Source organism: Paroedura picta, chromosome 13, assembly GCF_049243985.1.
Source record: "Paroedura picta isolate Pp20150507F chromosome 13, Ppicta_v3.0, whole genome shotgun sequence".
Taxonomy (NCBI): Eukaryota; Metazoa; Chordata; class Lepidosauria; order Squamata; family Gekkonidae; genus Paroedura; species Paroedura picta.
This window is the reverse complement of record NC_135381.1, coordinates 23,612,980-23,630,554: the sequence shown is the minus strand read 5'-3', so window position 1 is coordinate 23,630,554 and position 17,575 is coordinate 23,612,980. Positions and strand designations below refer to the sequence as shown.

The window sequence follows — 17,575 nt, the reverse complement described above, 5'->3', positions numbered from 1 at the left end:
CTTCACAGCAGAGGGCAGAGCTAGCAGTCAGCTCCTGAGATAATGTTCTCCTTCTCCCAGCTCCTCCAAGTACTGCCTTCCTCTGGCAAGCAAGAGCCTTTTATAGTGCAAAGGCCTACTCAGCAGAGGGTGGAGCTAGCAGTCAACACCTGAGGCAGCTCCTGAGATAATGCTCTCCTCCCAGCTCCTCCAAACACTGCCTTCCTCTGGCAAGCAAGAGCCTTTTATAACACAAAAGCTTACTCAGCAGAGGGCAGGCCTAGCAGTCAGCTCCTGAGTCAGTTCCTGAGATAATGCTCTCCTTCTCCCAGATCCTCCAAACACCTCCAATTCAACAAGATTGTCACATCCCTGCAAAGCGGAGAGAAAAAAAATCTACTATATTTTTTCCCCAAGCAAGTGGAAAAGGATATAGTGAGAATCCACTGGGAGGCCTGACTCACTTTGGCAGCCCAGGATGAAGGCAGAGAACCTTCATAGGCAGATTTCATTGCCTGTACAGTGCTTCTCCTGAAGTCAGTAGAGATTCTGTGCTACTGTCACACCAGCCCCCACATAACAGATTGCCGAACCAGGATGCAGCTCCTTGTGTACCGCTATTGTTTCCTTTTGAAAGGTCTACATTTCCTCTCCCACCCCCACATGTATGACTATCACTCTGCACAATTAAGGAGAAACAAGCTACTCCTCTGCTGTGCACATAATGATAAAGTATTCAAAGATGCAAATACCAAGGATTTTTTGTTCAAAAAATATTATAATTCTACACCCACACTGTGTCTAGGCATGCAAGGAAGGGATGGCATGCATCTACCATGCCTGCCTTTATATTTTTATCTTTGATCTACTATTTTCAGGATATAGAATGAATTCAAACTGAATTGATGTATGTGACCCTACAGGAAGAAAATAAGTCCATTCCTCGTAAATGTATAATTGTAGCAAATTGATGTAGTTTTCTGGTCTGTCATTGTGGAAGGTCTTCTTGCATGGCATGCCACTCTTTTCTGAATTCTCAAGCCACACATTTGGGCTATGCAACATGAAGATTTGAGCACTGTGTGGAATACAAAATGTGGACTGTGTTGTTTTAACCGGCTTTAGCTAATATTTGGTTCAAAAGCCCTGCAGCTTGCAAAAGCAGAAGCTGAAAATGTATATTTTGTGTAACTAACAGCACAAGCTTATTTCTTTTGACTTCCTGTCAAAGGAATTAAGCAGAATATTTCACAATTAAGAAAGTGTCGCTGGCAGTTTAAGAAACAAATCCAAGTAACCTGGAATGTACAGGACCTCTCCGGGTGTTTTCAAGAGCTGAGTGAATGAGACTATGAGAGTGGGTTGACCTAGGGCAAGAAAAGACCCAGGATGACAAGTATAAAGAGACTACCAGCTTGAAGGATGCCAGATGACCTCTACCTTGGTGATTGGAAAGGATAGTCATCAGCTCCCAAAGAGGGAAAAAAGGAAATACCAGAGCCCATGGCCAAAAACATGTATTGGCAGAGGGAAATGGAGCTGAATCCAGACTAGCAGGAGCTTGTCATGGTGTTGGAATTAGGCCTATCTGCAAGTCCCCCAACCCCCAAACCTTTTGCCAATTGCCAGCATTGGCAAACACAGTATCTACCAAAGTTAATTAGATTATTATTTCTAAATCTGGTAATGGCCATATTTTCTTTTATGCCTTTGTTCTCTACCCTTTCTCAAGGCTGTCTTACTTTGGGTCTCTGTGCTCCCTAATTAATTGGTGTATTCATTGAAGAAAACAGACTATCCTTGTTTCTGGACTGCAGAAACTTACTCCAAGACCAGTAAATGCTCCTCTATATTTTTGACCATATCCATGATATTTTTTTTTTGGCAGGATTAAACTAAATTCTCAGGTTACATCCTTGCAACTTTTTGCCTTCTAAAATATGTTCGCTCTCCTCTCTGGGGTGGCTTCCTTGCACTTAGTGGAGGTATCTGTAGGCCAGACTCAAAGAGGCTGGACTGGACATAAGGTGGTTCAACAAGCAGCCTCTGGAGAAGTTGCTCCTAGCTTACGGGAAGCTCTCCATCAACCGAGATGAGCTTCTACAGAATCCCCTTTCTGCCCAACCTGTAGCACCTGTAGAAGACCAGCAAAAATCAATGTACTTCATCAAGCCAGAATTCAAGAGCTTGATCTAGGGGTGCTCAAGGTCTGCACCCCTTCACCAAGAAGTTGTGGCTAAGCTTAAACCTGACTTCTGTGGGAGGCCGAAGGTGCAGGCAGACATCAGGACCTCCTGGGAAAGCTTTTCCACCAACCTCCTGGTAGACACAGGAGCAGCTTTGGACTTTCTGCATCCAAGGTTAGCAGCCTCTGGATTCCTGACCCCAGAAACTCAAGCTTTTGCCAGTTTTGGAGGAGGAACCCACAGGGCTAGCATTTGGAAAGAGATCACTGTTAGGGTAGGAAAGATCCAGACCCAGATAGAAGCCTGTGAGAACAAGGGAGAAGTCTTGGGCCCATTCCGCACAAGGACCAATGTTGCCAATTGGTTCCTGAAAGCGGAAACGCTATTTTTAATAGTGCAATCTCGGCGTTATGCATACCTGCCTTTGTAGTGGAATCCAGTAGCGTTTCAATTGTTTCCCACAGGTTTCCGGTCTCGCAAAAATCGCTATCCAGGAAGCGATTTTTTCTGTGCTTTGTCCCACCCCTGGCCGTCAATCATACGAACAGCCAATGGGCGGCTGTTATCATGCTCCCGAAAAGCCCCTTTCACTTTAAGAACAGGGTTTTTTTTTTAAAAAGAAAAACACATGTTGCAACGAATATGCCTTGATTCCTCCTAATGTAGAGACCCATCTAGCTGGCAGCTGGCATGTGAGCTGGCGAGTTATCGTTACCACACTCCCCCAAGTGAAAAGAAAAATCCCCCCCCCCGTACGGGTGCAATTTTCGGCCGAAAATAAAGGGAACTTGCAAACTGGGCTGTGTTGTGCTTGGGGCTTAGGGGAGTTTTAAAGCATCAGAGGATAGCTTGTGGAACCTCTTTAGCCAAAGAAGTAGCTTAGCTAGACCCCGGAATGGCTCCCCCACCTTCCTCTTCTGCTGAACGGGTTAACACTGTCATTACCAAGCAGCAAAAGCACCTGAAGTCATCTTTGTTAGATCTGGCAACTCTCCAGGATGGAGATACTCAGATTCAAGAACTAGTGCAGGCAGGCAGAGATCCAACTGGTAGATCTACCACCTTGAAAAAGGAATACATAATTTGGGCTCAGCCTCAGACCAAGAGCTACATTGGGTAGTGCCCCTAGAGGGGCTGAACTCATTCAGTTTGGCCATGAACAAGAGCATTGAGGCAAAGAAGCCATGCTGGAACAGGTGAAGGAAACCGGATGGTGACCTTCTATGCCACCATGTCAGAACTTGGGCCAAATTCCTGAGTGAGCGTGACCTGTCTGAAGCAGGGGCCAATCGGGATGCACGCATGACAGTCCACGCCCACACTCTGCCCACTTAGCCCATAGAGAATTATTATATAGGGAAAGATTATATTTCACCAACCTGTTATTCTCTCCTGTTTCTCCTTCCTCTGTCTGTGATACCTCTCCATTGCATCTTTCCTCCCATTCTTTATTTATGGCTTGTGATGTAGAAGAGGGAGAAGTGTTGGTTTTTATGCCCTGCTTTTTACTACCCAAAGGAGTTTCTAAGCAGTTTACAATCTCCTTTCCTTCCTCTCCCTACAAAAGACATCCTTTGAGGTAGATGGGGCTGAGCAATGTAATGACATTATACTTATTCAGATACAACAATCCTGATGATGCAAGTGTTGCATTGTGTATAACATCAGTTATAGTATCCAACATCAGTTGGAGTATTTGATATAATACCTGAACTGCAAATCTGTTTGGTATATATTGGAGAAATATAATTTTTCAATTCATAGCTCTGTATCAGAGTGGTACACAAAGGCAGCAAACCCTGCCCTGGGCTAGATGAGGTCTAATGTTTTCATGTTTCCTCTGTGTCAAAGGAGACGGCTATTTCTGGAGGAAAAGTCACTCAGACAAGATACGTCTCATTCAAAGCTTGTACAATATAATTGAAGTTTGTGGTTGTTATCAAAGGGTTTGGAAGAAATTCAGCTCAGTGATCCACACATTGCCCACTAGGATGGACAGAAGCTTTGCCACTTCCTGGCAGATCTACAATGCATCACCCATCAATCATATTGGCTAAAGAAAACAATGTTCCCTACGTAAAATCTGATTAGACAAACAGGGCACCTTTTCACTGACTTTCCTTTCAACCTGAAGTGTATCACTTGTGAACAGGGGAAATGCAGGACATAAGAGCCATTTTCATATCAAACGCATGTTCTCTTCCCCAGGTAGGTTTCACAAGTGAACTACAGTCATGAAAATGACAAAACATCACTTGTAAAAATGACCATAAGGTCCAATTTTGTAATCTGATAATGACAATACTTTTTTCATCTCCCCTGTAGCTGTCCAGAGTGACAAAGCAATAATATATGGCATGCTACTTGGCAATGATTTGAATTTTAATTTACAATTCACTTCAACAACATTTAACTTCACTGTTACATTGTTATGAGAAATGGACACAAACTGGGAAAACCTGGTTCCGGTCCCAAGCTTGGCTCAGATAAGCCTTTGGGGATTTATCTGAACCAAATCACATGTGAACTCCTGCTCCATGCAGCCTGAGAAAAGTCTGGGGGAGGCATTTAAAGAGCCTACCAACAGATGTTCCTCGAGATCAGCTGTTTGGTGGTTTCTCCCCCCCTCCCCTCCACAACTCCCATCCCAAGCTGTGGAGAGAGGACTCTGCACAGCTTGGAGGTCCTGGGGAGGAGACATTTAAAGAGCCTGACATACAGTTGAGCCTCAAGATCAGTTGTTCAGTGGGCTCTTTTACAAATTACAAATTAGCCAAGTCAAGCCTGAATCAATTTTGTTGATTGGAAATGATGGCTGCTTCCCCCTAGACCCACCTTCATTCTTTGAACCGAGGATGTGCTTATGGTGCAAGGCCAACCCATATGCCCTGTCTGGTTCTAGGATGTGTGTGCAGGTAGGTGTGTGTATCCTGGCCTATCCTCCCACCATGGTGATTGTGACTGCAGGGCAGGGCCAACTCTCCCTCTCTGCCCAGGGCCTGGGAGCTGCACACCCTGGGCCCAACCTTTCTCTAAAGACAAGGTTTGTATAGACTTTTAGTTCCTACTTTCTGCCTTGAGTGTTCTTTTTTTTTTTAAGGTAGATACAACTGACCATCATCAGAGAACAGATCACAACTGCAAGGGGAGAGGCTCTGGCTTGAACCCTCTTCCCAACAGCATATTGTTCCAGCAGCCCTTTAAATCTCTCCACCACTAGCTATTAGATATAGCCAAATATGTCTGCAGAAAAACAGGGGGAAAGCCTAACCCTGCCTCTCAGGGTTGGGGTGGGGACAAAATGGAGAAGGACAAAATGTTGTAAGCTAGCCGAGCACACGCAGGGTCAGTCCAGATGAATGCACTCTTGGCCAGTAAACCAAGTTCAAAGTGCATACCAGAAAGCAGAGTCAAGAGTCCAGTCTGGGTTTTATCAGGAGCTGTGGCAGACAAATTCCAAAGGAGAACCAAAGGGGAAGTCAATAAACAAGCCAAGGTCACAGCTGGAGGAGCAGTTAGAATCAAAGCAAGTCCACAATGCCTATTCTTAGTCCGAGAAGCCATATCAAAGGTCACCAAGCTGGAAAGCAGTCAGGCAGAGCTTCGCTGAAGCACAGGTGGGTCAGAAACCGGGTCAAGGCAACAGGTGGGCTTATGGACAGGTTGTACCCATGCTGGGAGCTCTGCTTTGCTTAAGTGCAGCCTGAGCTAAAGAGTTAAGTTGTTGCACCTGGTAGCTCAGTTGCTGTCCATTAAGTCAGCCCCAGCTGGGCACCAGCTGGCTTCATACCTTGCTCTGAGCCTGGCACTTCGATGGTGTTGCTGTTAAATCAGTCCTTCTGCATTCCCTCCTGTGCTCTGGGGACGAGTCCGGACTGAGAAGGGGTGCTGCTTCTGGCTGAGGTGATGCTGGCACAGAGGGCATGGTGTCTACCTGGCTGGAACCTGGCTGTGTGTCCCTATCAGGGCTTGTCTCATTTAGCAGCATCCAGCTGCTTTGCCCCAGCTCCTCCTCATCTTCGTGCTCTGATGGGTCTGGCAGCAAAGGTTCTGGCATAGGTGCAGATGCAGCCTCTGGTGATGGGGGTATGACACCGAGCATCTGAGCCACCAAGGCTAAAATGATGTTCTCCATTGCCACGTTGCGCTGGGAGCAAGCAACAGGTCAAGGTGAACAAAGAAAAAGGGTGGCCGGGTGTGTGTGTGTGGGTGCCTCTAATCAGGTAATCTGTGGGCGTGTCTTGTAGGCATTCTTTTCTTCTACACATTTCATCCAAAACAAGATTTTTTTGGAAAAGACCACGACAGACTGTCCTATATGAAGCAGTGAATGTACACTGAAAACACAAGTGGCAATGAATATGTGTACACTCATTGCTTCATATAGGACAGTCTGTCATGGTCTTTTCCCCCAAAAATCTTGCTTTTTGGAACAAGATTGGAAAAATGCCCCTTTTCCTTTACATTTTTTTTAAACCTGAAAACTTTTCAGGGTTCTTTTTTTTTAATGTAAACGTTTCTCCGTTTCATTGGTTCTTCAGTTTGATTGACAGGGAAAGGCAAGCTGAAGCGCCACAAGATGAGAGTGCCTTGTTTTCGACTCGGGCAAGACTGGAAACATGTGGTATGGGGACATGAATTTAGCGGTACAATTAGCAGTGTGCGAAATGTCAATCTTCCACTTTAAATTTGGCCAATGTGCGGAATGGCCCCTGGTATTCCTTTTTCCTCTGTTTTTTTTCCTCCTTAACAGGTTCATTCTCTAGGCTAGCTCACATAATATGGGAGGAAACCCAAAACGATGACCCCCAGATCAGCTTTGTGTAGCTTTCCAAATGACCAGAAGCATTTCAGTTTTTCCTATAGCAACTGTTTCTCCCTAAAAACATTCTCCAGAATGTATTTTGTCTAGGTTGTGATCTGAAGCTGCTGAAGTCCTCAGGTAAAGGTTACAGGTCTCCTTGCCCATTTATATAGGGCACAGCTGTAAATGCTGTCTTTGTTGACACTTGTACATAAAAGAACTGAAAGGAAAATAGATAAAAGGACCATAAAATCTTTGTTGCTGCACAAGCTGGTGACTCCCACTCAAATACAGCAGATCACAGCTGGCTCGTTTTTTCTTAATTTCCATCAGTAATGGCCACAAATGTCTGAGGCTGACAGCAAAAGAAAGATAAATTCTGAATTCCTTTAGATGGTCTGCCGCTGACTTACCTCTCTCAAGCTCCCCATGCTGCAGAAAGGAGAGAATAATGAAAGGAACAGATAGAATGATCATTGTATTATGTCTTTTATAACCTTTTCACTGACTCCTTCTAGCTGAGATACGTTCAGCCTGGCTGAAGTAGGCTCTCTGTCTCCTGGTTGATACAGGATTTAAATCCACAGATTTTAAAGCAAGCAGGCAATGTATTGAGAAAGATGCTGCTACTAATTAGCAATATTCAAAAGCACGGTCCCTTAGAGTGTAGTGCTAAGCTGAGTTATATCCTTCTAAATCCAATGAAGCCTATAGGTTTAGAAAGGTATAAGTCAGTTAAGGATTAGAGATGCTTATGTCTTGTTCACCTGTCATTGATTGGTCAATCTGTCAATTTGATTATTTGATGCTGCCTAACAATCTGTTATTTGATGCTGGAAAGATTTCTTTGTCATATTTCTCCCTAACCATACTGTATGTTAGAACTGGCTTTTCAGGCAAGTAAGTTCTCATATGACCGAGTTGAGTTCTACTGTTCCCACATCCCTCTTAGTATGCAAGTGTTTAAATGTACAATAAGGTGACCAGATTTTAACATTGGTAAAGTGGGACACCATTGACTGGGCGGTGGGGGGGGGGGTCTTGATTAAAAATTTGGTCTATATGGAGCAACAAAAAGTTTCATAGAATGCATAGAATGCAAAAATAGTATTGTAATATATATATATATATATATATATATATATATATATATATATATATATATATATATATATATATTAATTTCAACATAAGTACAATTTGCTAGGTACCCCCAGATGTTCCTCCAAAAGTGGGACAATCTGGTCACCTTAAATTAGACCAATCACAAATCAGATTAACCACCCACAAATAAATGCTGTGTTTCAATGAAATCCTTCCGCGAAACTAATGGCTATATATCAGTTTGAATTATCAGTATTGTTGGTCGTACACAAGTCTGTGAAAACCCAATACAAACCAGTTTGGCAGGCTGCTGAGCACTAACCAAATTACTTGGGGGATTGATCCAAGTATGACTGACACCTTGGAACATGGTAAGTTTGAATGCTGAATGCATTTGTGGTGAAATTCCTAAACTCCCTCTTGAGGACTGCACTCTTACAGTGCACTCCCATGCAGACTTTCGCCAGTTTAAGACAGGTTATATCAATGGGTTTAGATTACAGTCACTGTGTTTAGGGTTGTATTGTCAATTGTTCATAATGCTAATTTCATGCATGCTGACTGGCCATTCCATAAAAGCAGACAATTGCAAATTCCTATAGATCTTTCTTTTATAAACAGAGAAACAAAAAATAAGACAGCATTAGAAATGTCCTTCAAATATGTCTTCAGTTCCTATTTCTTCCATTAATTCATTGGTACATGTTCCCTAGTGAAGCTAAGAATAAGGACATTATTAGAAATTATGCATATTCCTGTCTTGCTTAGCCAGATTCTATCTCTGTTCCTTCCTTTTAGTATCTACCTGGAATAATTCTTGAATTTCTGAATCCTGCAACTTCATCCTGGCTGTGACGAAATCACCCCTACCCCCCTGCTATTGCAAAAGGACAGGATTTTTCCTCTGGGCTGGAGAGAGGGAGGGAGGGAGGGGCTGCTAAGCCCCTGTTCACCTTCCCCTTCCTATCTTAATTGACCTGGCCAGGAAGGAGGTACCTGGAGTGGAGGGGAGAAAGAGCTTCTTCTCCCCAGAATTTGGAGGTGTTTGGATGTGGGACTTCAAAATCATACAATGCCTCAGAGTCCAGCCTTCAAAGGAGCCCCTTTTTCCCTGCAGTTGAGAGGGAGTTGTGCAGGTGTGTCCCTCCTGGGCTATGGGATTTGGCCAGTCCTTACCAGTAAGTGTTTGTATTCTGGGTGCAGACAGACAGACCAGCATCAGGCCTGTGAGTCTGGAAAGTGCAGGAAGATCTAAATAAATATTTACAGCCTGAAATTGCAAATAGTGAACAAGTAAATGGCTAGAGAGACATGGGAACTGAAATTACTTTTTTAAACCTTGGACTGGCAAATAAAAAAAACAAGTTACCTTATTGTCACGGTCAAGACTGCTGTGCACAGAGAGACTTTCTCTTAGGGTTGCCAGCTTCCTTGTGAGGCTCGCTACCCTACCTCCCTCATGGGACTACAATTGGAAAATGCTTTGAGACACCAGAGGCCTGCTGGGTCACTGCAGCCCATTCCCAGTTCTCTCAGACCTCTCACAGCCCCACATCTCTCACAGGTTGTCTATTGTGGGGAGACGAAGGGAAACCTCCAAGGAATACCAAGGTTGTGATGGTGAAAGAGGAACTGGCAAACTACCTCTTAATATCCCTTTCCTTGGAACCCCGACAGGGTCACCATAAATTGGCTATAACTTGACAGCAAAACTTTGTCTCTTAGCAAGAGCTAAGCACAGTCAGTCAAAGGGTTAAACTGTTTGTTTACACTTGTTGCTAGTGGGGACAGACAGAGTGGGTCAAGTAAAATTTAGCTAGTAAAATTGTCTTTTTATAAACAGTATACCTGCCTTGTCTGGTCTCATCATTTATACATTAACACTGCTATTTTTTTTATTACATTAAGATGCACTAGATACAAGCTACAGAAAAGCTCATCAACAAAAATTGGACTGCAGAACTCAGAATGGGCCCCAAATCTTCCTAATGTTTCTCCAGCAAGTAATACAAAAGGGGAAAAGGTACGAACTTGGTTTGAATGATCCAAGAGGCACAAATTAATACCTAATAGTGACTGCTTTAGTCTCTCAAAAACTGTTACTAGCATGGTGTCACCCTGCTAGATTTTAAATTAAAACCTCTTTAAGTGGCTCACTCATTTTGTCTAGGGAAACATTATTAGTTTCTGTCACCCAGTGACTAGAGTTCTGTCTTCATGTAATGCCAGTGGGGAGAGCGTGACCTTTTCATTTCTGTCCTGGCTGACTTCCTACTTATACTGCAGTAAATTCTCAACATCTCAATCAAGCCCAAGTTAGTCACTTCTCCCAGTCAAATAGCTGAACACAGTTCAGAAAAAGGTGAAAAAACACTTACAGAAAATGTATGCTGCTTGAAGGGTACAGAAGGCAAAGATCAGGCTGGCATGTTTTAAAAAACTAGCATGGTGCAATAGTTCGAGTGATGGATTGATCAGGGACATCAGAGGTCAACTCACCAATTAGTTCTGAGGCTTGCTGGGTGACTTTGGGCCACTAACTGTCTCTCAGTCTAACTTACCTAACAGGGTTGTGGAGGGGAACAGAAAAATTAAGACCCATTTGTGCTGTCCTGAACCCACTGGAAGCAGGGATAAATGTAAATGTGATAAGTAGGCATGAAGAATCCTGATCTGGATAAAACAGACCAGCCCAATCTCATCAGCTGAAAACCAGATTGGTGTAGTAGTTAAGAGCAGTGATCTCTAATCTGGTGATTTGGGTTTGATTTCCCACTCCTCCACATGAAGCCAGCCAGGGGATCTTGGGCTAAGTCACAACTCTTTCAGATCTCTCTCAGCCTTGCCTGACTAACACATTGTCTGTTGTGGACAGAGGAAGGTAGGTTTTGTGATTCCCTTGGGTAGTAAAACATGGGTTATTTTTTTTTTAAGCGCTTCAGATTTCAGAGGCTAAGCAGTGCCAGCCCCGGGTAGACCTTCTAAGGATTCCTGAATAGGAACCCTCCAAGGAATACCAAGGTTGTGATGGTGAAAGAGGAACTGGCAAACTGCCTCTTAATGTCCCTTTCCTTGAAACCCCCACAGGGGGTTGGCTATGACTTGACAGCAAAAACAACAACAAAAGGCAGGAAATGCAAAGAGAACAGGAGGCAAATGACTCCAGGATATCCAAGTTTCATTTCCTTCTTGCAGTGAGAAATGTAAGAAATCCTTACAGAGAAGCATAAGAGCATAGGATTGGATCCAGCCACCTGTTCCACTCAGTTTCACCTTATTTTCCTTGCTGCTACAGGCCCATCCCACATGGCTTTTGTGCATGGATGTCACGTGATCCCAGCATATCCTTTTTTCTGTTGAATGCAGCTGAGACTCACCTCCAGCGATCGTTGATGCAGCAAAGGAGCTGGGCAGGAAGGAGGACACGCTTGGAGAAGCTCTCAGTGGTGTGTACTGAAGGTGCGAGGATGAGGCATTGTTCCAAGGTTGCCTTAATAAGGTCCAGCCTCTTTCACCTGAGCTGCCACCAGAACAGCTTGTCTGTTCTCAGTGGCCAGGCAGCATGGGATGAGCCAGGCAGGCCCATCAGAGCACCTTGGGAAGCCGACATTAAGATGCCTGGCAGAGACATCACCCTGCCAACTAAAGTGCATCTAGTCAAGGCTATGGTCTTCCCAGTTGCAATGTATGGCTGTGAAAATTGGACCATAAGGAAGGCCAAGCGTCAAAGAATTGAGGCTTTTGAACTCTGGTGCTGGAGAAGACTCTTGCAAGTCCCTTGGATTGCAAGGTGAACAAACTGGTCAGTCCTAGAGAGCAGCCCTGACTGCTCCTTAGAAGGCCAGATCCTGAAGATGAAGCTCAAATATTTTGGCCTCCCCATGAGAAGGAAGGACTCCCTGAAGAAGAGCCTAATGCTGGGAGCGATTGAGGGCAAAAGAAGAAGGGGACAACAGAGAATGAGGTGGCTGGATGGAGTCACTGAAGCAGTTGGTGCAATCTTAAATGGACTTTGAGGAATGGTAGAGGACAGGAAGGCCTGGAGGATCATTGTCCATGGGGTCACGATGGGTCAGACACGACTTTGCACCTAACAAAAAAAAAGGGGGGGGGCATACAGCGTTATGTGCTGTGGCCTCCTTCAGGTAGTGATGGCACACCCTCCCCCAGGTAGGGGCAGAACATACAGGGTCCAGGGCACCCCCCCTATCTTTAGCAGGCATACAGCCAGGAAGGGAAGGGAGGAAATGACAGGAGGCGCTTTGCCCGGTGGGCCTCCTGGCAGAGTGTCATGTTGATTTTTGCTTCAGTGGTGACCTGAGGGAACTGCAGTTTGTTTGTTGAGTCTCTGCTTGGCACACCAAAGGTTTCAGGTTCAATCCCAGGCACATCCAGTTAAAGGTGTCAGAATCCTGTGTCTTCTGCCATGATTTATGGAGAGGTTTGGTCACTTTGCTCATCTTAGCATTATATATTTATTTTTGCGCCTTCTAGTAACTTTTAGAATGTAGAGGCCTCTCGCAGCTGCAAGTTCATTCCTCCGTCTAGCATCTCTCAACATCCCATATTGGCTGGTTTCCCAGAACCTGGGGGTGTCATGGGGTCTTATAATGTGCTGCTTGGCCTATTATGCTCAGTTCAGTCTAAGGGTTCTGGCCTATTATGTCCTTGGCCTATTATGTTCAATTCTGTATGATACAGCTTGCAATAAAGAATCTTCAAATCAAGAGGGATTCTTGTTTCCAAGTCTGGGATTCTGCCACAAGGGGCCACGTGGAAGATCTCTGCCTGAGACCAATGGAGGCCATGGTTTCCCATCGGCAGTGAGGCCTTACCATAGGCTTCGCTGGGGAGGGGGGAGGAGGCTTGGGAAGCCTTCCCACAGCCCCCAGAGCACACCCACGACCTCCCTGGGCTGCTGGCTGTGCTCGGCGCTGGGGGGGTGGGCCTTCAAAGCCCCTTTTTAGGAATGGGCTTTGAATCTAGTAAATAAATAATTTATGTTATTTTGACAACAGACTCTTTTGTTATTTTGGTTGCAGCAGGCAACAATCTATGGGACTATGAAGCCCATCAGAATTTGTTGTTTCTGGTAACTCAGAAAAAATTTGGAACGTCACTATGATGTTGGTTGAAGGTGTTTTGGACTAACAGACCACCAGTTATTCATCCTGGGTTTGGAGGAGTTAAATGCTACCAATCCTTGATAGCCCTGGCTATACAGTGACCTCAAACTATTTATGATACCTCCAGTCTTCTAGTGAAAAGTAACATGATATATCCAAATGGTTGCAATTAGAGATGTGTTAGTTCTTTGTCAGCTTTCCAAGTTTCATGGAAGAAAATGATTTCATTAAACCCCAATAACAAGCCTGAGGACAAAGATAATGCCATATCATTTGAATGGAAATGTGTTGAGTTATGTAAGGCATTACAGAATATAACAGACTCTGAACTCCAGCTGTATGTTTCTAAGGGCTAATGCAGCCAATATAAATAAATCTCTGGTCATGAATTCTAGCGAGAGTCTAGACTATGATGACATCAGTTGCTGATGCTGACAATTTCAAACCAACTACAGAAATCAGTGCCTCCAGGCCTACAAGCTTAAATTCATTCTGGACATCATCAAATTGTGTTCTTACTATGCGATAACAAAAAGAAGCAGTACAATATTGGCTTCCTTGAAAAAAGAGAGATGGGGGGGGCACACACTACTTGTAACAAGCCTGTGACACACCCTCTGGTTAAGGTCACATTGCACTTGCTATGCCGTGACCTTTTCTGCCATGGAGGTTCTTCACAGCCTCACACTAGACAGGGGAGGGGCTGCTCTATTTTCTTCCTCCTCTGTTTCATATGCTCTGTTCCTACCCACTGGTGAAGACCTGTCAGCCGTAATACAATCAAATTAAATGATTTTCAAGCTTTGTTGTTGTTGTTAGGTGCGAACCCATTGTTGTTGTTAGGTGTCCAACCCATCGTGACCCCATGGACAATGATCCTCCAGGCCTTCCTGTCCTCTACCATTCCTCGGAGTCCATTTAAAATTGCACCAACTGCTTCAGTGACTCCATCCAGCCACCTCATTCTCTGTCGTCCCCTTCTTCTATTGCCCTCAATCGCTCATACTGGCCGTCTGTTCATCCCCAGTAGCATATTGGACATCTTCGGACCTGAGGGGCTCATCTTCCGGTGTCATGTCGTTTTGCCTTTTGAACCTGTCTATAGAGTTTTCATGGCAAAGATACTGGAGTGGTTTGCCATTTCCTTCTCCAGTGGATCACCTTTTTACAGAGCTCTCAACTATGACCTGTCTGTCTTGGGTGGTCCTGCATGGCATAGCTCAGTGATGCAGCTATGCAAGCCCATTCGCTATAACAAGGCAGCGATGTCAAGCTTACAATGGCAAATAACAGTTTATTCCACTATAAACAATTCCTCAAAATTCCAAAAAACATCAAAACAAATTCCTACGTATTTTTTTCATTTTCAGTATCTTTGTCAGTGATGTAAGATACTCTTTAACCTTTCATAATCAGTACTCTTTAAATGAATTACTATCAGATAGATAGATAGATAGATAGATAGATAGATAGATAGATAGATAGATAGATAGATAGATAGATAGATAGATAGATATGAATGTAATCCTATGGTAATATGTATGTTGTTCAATCTCCAAATGTGGCAGTACTAAAGAGAATTTCCACTTGGTGATGCTAATATTTGTAGACCTCTGTATAGTGGACACTATAGAAACAATCCAGGATCGCTGCCTTGTTGTGGTGTCTTGGGTGGCCCTGCATGGCATGGCTCATAGCATCACTGAGCTATGCAAGCCCCTTCGCCATGACAAGGCAGCAATCCTTGAAGGGGAGATTCACCTTAACATTCCAAAATTGCTGAGCATTCAGACAAGAAAAATGGCATGTTGTCGGAAATACAGAGATGCAGATAGGGACAACAACATGTTTCCTGTCAATCAATTTTATGCAGAGTAAGTTGGGTTAAATAAAACTTTGAATGTTTCACTGCATTTTGAAGAAGAAATAACAAAACTAAGCTCTCTTAGTGCTGTTAGTGTTAGTACAAAGCAGGTATCTATAGTTTGGGACTTATTTAATTTGCAGATTTTCATGAAGAAAAGGGTAGAAGCAGAGTTTATAGCAAATGGATGCTGAAGTCTGCAAAACTGTGGGAGATAAAATACTCTTGAGTTACAACCTGGAAATCTAGATCGGCTTCCAAGAACCAGAAGTCTGTTATAGAGAAATTAAAGTGATTTCTGATTTTTAGGAGGGGGGGGGCTTTTCCAATGTGACATTTTTTATAAGGGACATAAAGCTCATGATATTCATAATAAATCAATGGGCCCTAAAGAAAGGATATAATTTGCACAACAATAACAGTATAGTCTTCTCTGGGTCTATTGTCTCTGCGACTTGATTTATCATTCCTAGGAGACCCTTGCATTCACTGGTGTATCATAAAATTGAGAAACAAAGAAGAGCAGTTAAAAATTGAAACTGGACCCTGGAGACAGGAGATTCTCAGCTGGATTCTGGATTTTGGTCCCATGGAAGGGTGTTTGGATGCTGCCTCATCTCCCTCTGATAACTGCTATGAGAATGCCTGGCAGCTGGATGATAGGTGGTTCTCAGTTGACCTAAGATCCAGACATAATGGAGGTGTGCCAGGCTGTCACCTCTCTTCTTTTGGCATCAGGAAAGCATCAGGCCTTGGTTTGCCAAACTGTCTGACAGCTGCTTTCTCATTGCTGGTACAAACTGACAGGGAATACGTGGTTCATGCATAGTAATATCATCCTTCTGGGACTCCTTTTGCACTAAGGCTTCAGTTGTTGACTGGAGATTTAAATAATCCTTATGGGGTAATCTGGGATGGGGAAGGAGCTTGAGAAGGAAAGATATCACTGTTGGACCTTATGAACAGTCTATTTTGAAAAATCAAACATAGCAAGTTGTGAATGTAAAATGAATTAAAATATTTTGTTTCTTCTTTCCTTTCCTTTTTTTTTTTAAAAAAGTGGAAAACCAGAGCTTGATTGGTACATTTTCCTCTGGGTTTCCTGCTGCTGCAGCAGCACAAATGCTGCAGCTGAGTTCCCCAAGACTGTCAAAGCAACCTGGTTGCCCTGCGGGTAGAATGGCTTATCTTCAAAATACAGAGAGAAATGTCCCTCAAGGCAGCAAAAGCTTTTGTGAGTGAACTCTGCCTCCTGCAATTATATCTGGGTTTTAGAATCTAGAGACCATGCTTGGCATCCTGTGGACCTTCACAAGACCTCAGTTTTCTTTCTACGCACCAAAGAAGAACCCAGAGGAAGACCAGGAAGAAAAACTTTTTCTTCTAGTCTTTAATATTTAAAAAGTTCATTTATAATCCTAAATGCCTCCCACCCCCCAAACCCTGGTTCCTGCCTTTTGAAATGTACTGTCATAGAAATAAAGTAGGCAGGTCTAATGATGCTTTGTTGGATTCTGCCTTCACCTGGATTTTGGTGTTTTGAATCACTTCTCTCTTTCTTTAGCCGCAATTTATGTCTGGATCCCCTGCGGTTTCATTTGTTTGTTAGTTCTGATGACTGAAATCATACATTTTGTTTTCAGAGCTGGAAGAGACCACAGAGGGCCATCTAGTCCAGCCCCCAACCTTCTCAGGGACTTAAAAATCACATATTCCTGACAGGTGTTCATCCAATCTCCTCCTAAAAACTACCAGTGAAGTAGACTCCACCACCCTCTGAGACAGCACTGCGTTTAGATAGAGGAAGGTTAAAAATACCCAAAGTAGATGCATTCCAAACTTTATACACAGCATAGTCTATATGGATAGTTCTAACATGAATTCCAGAGCCTCTTGTGGCGCAGAGTGGTAAGGCAGCTGCCTGAAAGCTCTGCCCATGAGGCTGGGAGTTCGATCCTAGCAGTCGGCTCAAGGTTGACTCAGCCTTCCATCCTTCCGAGGTCGGTAAAATGAGTACCCAGCTTGCTGGGGGGTAAACGGTAATGACTGGGGAAGGCACTGGCAAACCACCCCGTATTGAGTCTGCCATGAAAACGCTAGAGGGCGTCACCCCAAGGGTCAGACATGACTCGGTGCTTGCACAGGGGATACCTTTACCTTTACCTTTAACATGAATTCCATGTATTCATGTGTATCTTTCCTCCTCCTTGATATTATTGATATGCATGTATTTGTTACTGAAACATCCCAAATGACCCACTTTGTTGTTATTATACATCCAGTTGTATCCAGATTGGTTTGAGGCTGGTATTTTACAAAGGTGCACTTTTGTTCTTGCATATCAGTAAGAGAAGCTTGATGCTATTAATACGTACAATTTCATCAAAGCTCAACCTTTCTGTTTAGGAATGTATAAAAATCCCTGGGCTTCTCCTTGGTGCTTTTTACGGTGCTTTCTGCTGCAGGGAGTGCACAAATGGAGCTTCTCTAAGACTCAGAGACTCATGGTCGT

At 43.8% G+C, this 17,575-nt stretch overlaps 1 long non-coding RNA gene across 2 annotated transcripts; it reads left to right on the top strand.

The window, feature by feature from the left end:
- The first annotated feature begins 9,613 nt into the window (after positions 1–9,613).
- LOC143822875 (uncharacterized) lies at positions 9,614–16,673 on the top strand. Of its 2 annotated transcripts, none has more exons than XR_013226281.1 (3): positions 9,614–10,096; positions 11,369–11,519; positions 16,124–16,673. It is a non-coding gene; the product is annotated as an uncharacterized LOC143822875 (long non-coding RNA). The 2 variants fall into 2 exon arrangements; XR_013226280.1 differs by having other exon boundaries at positions 11,369–11,532.
- The last annotated feature ends 902 nt before the right edge of the window (positions 16,674–17,575 follow it).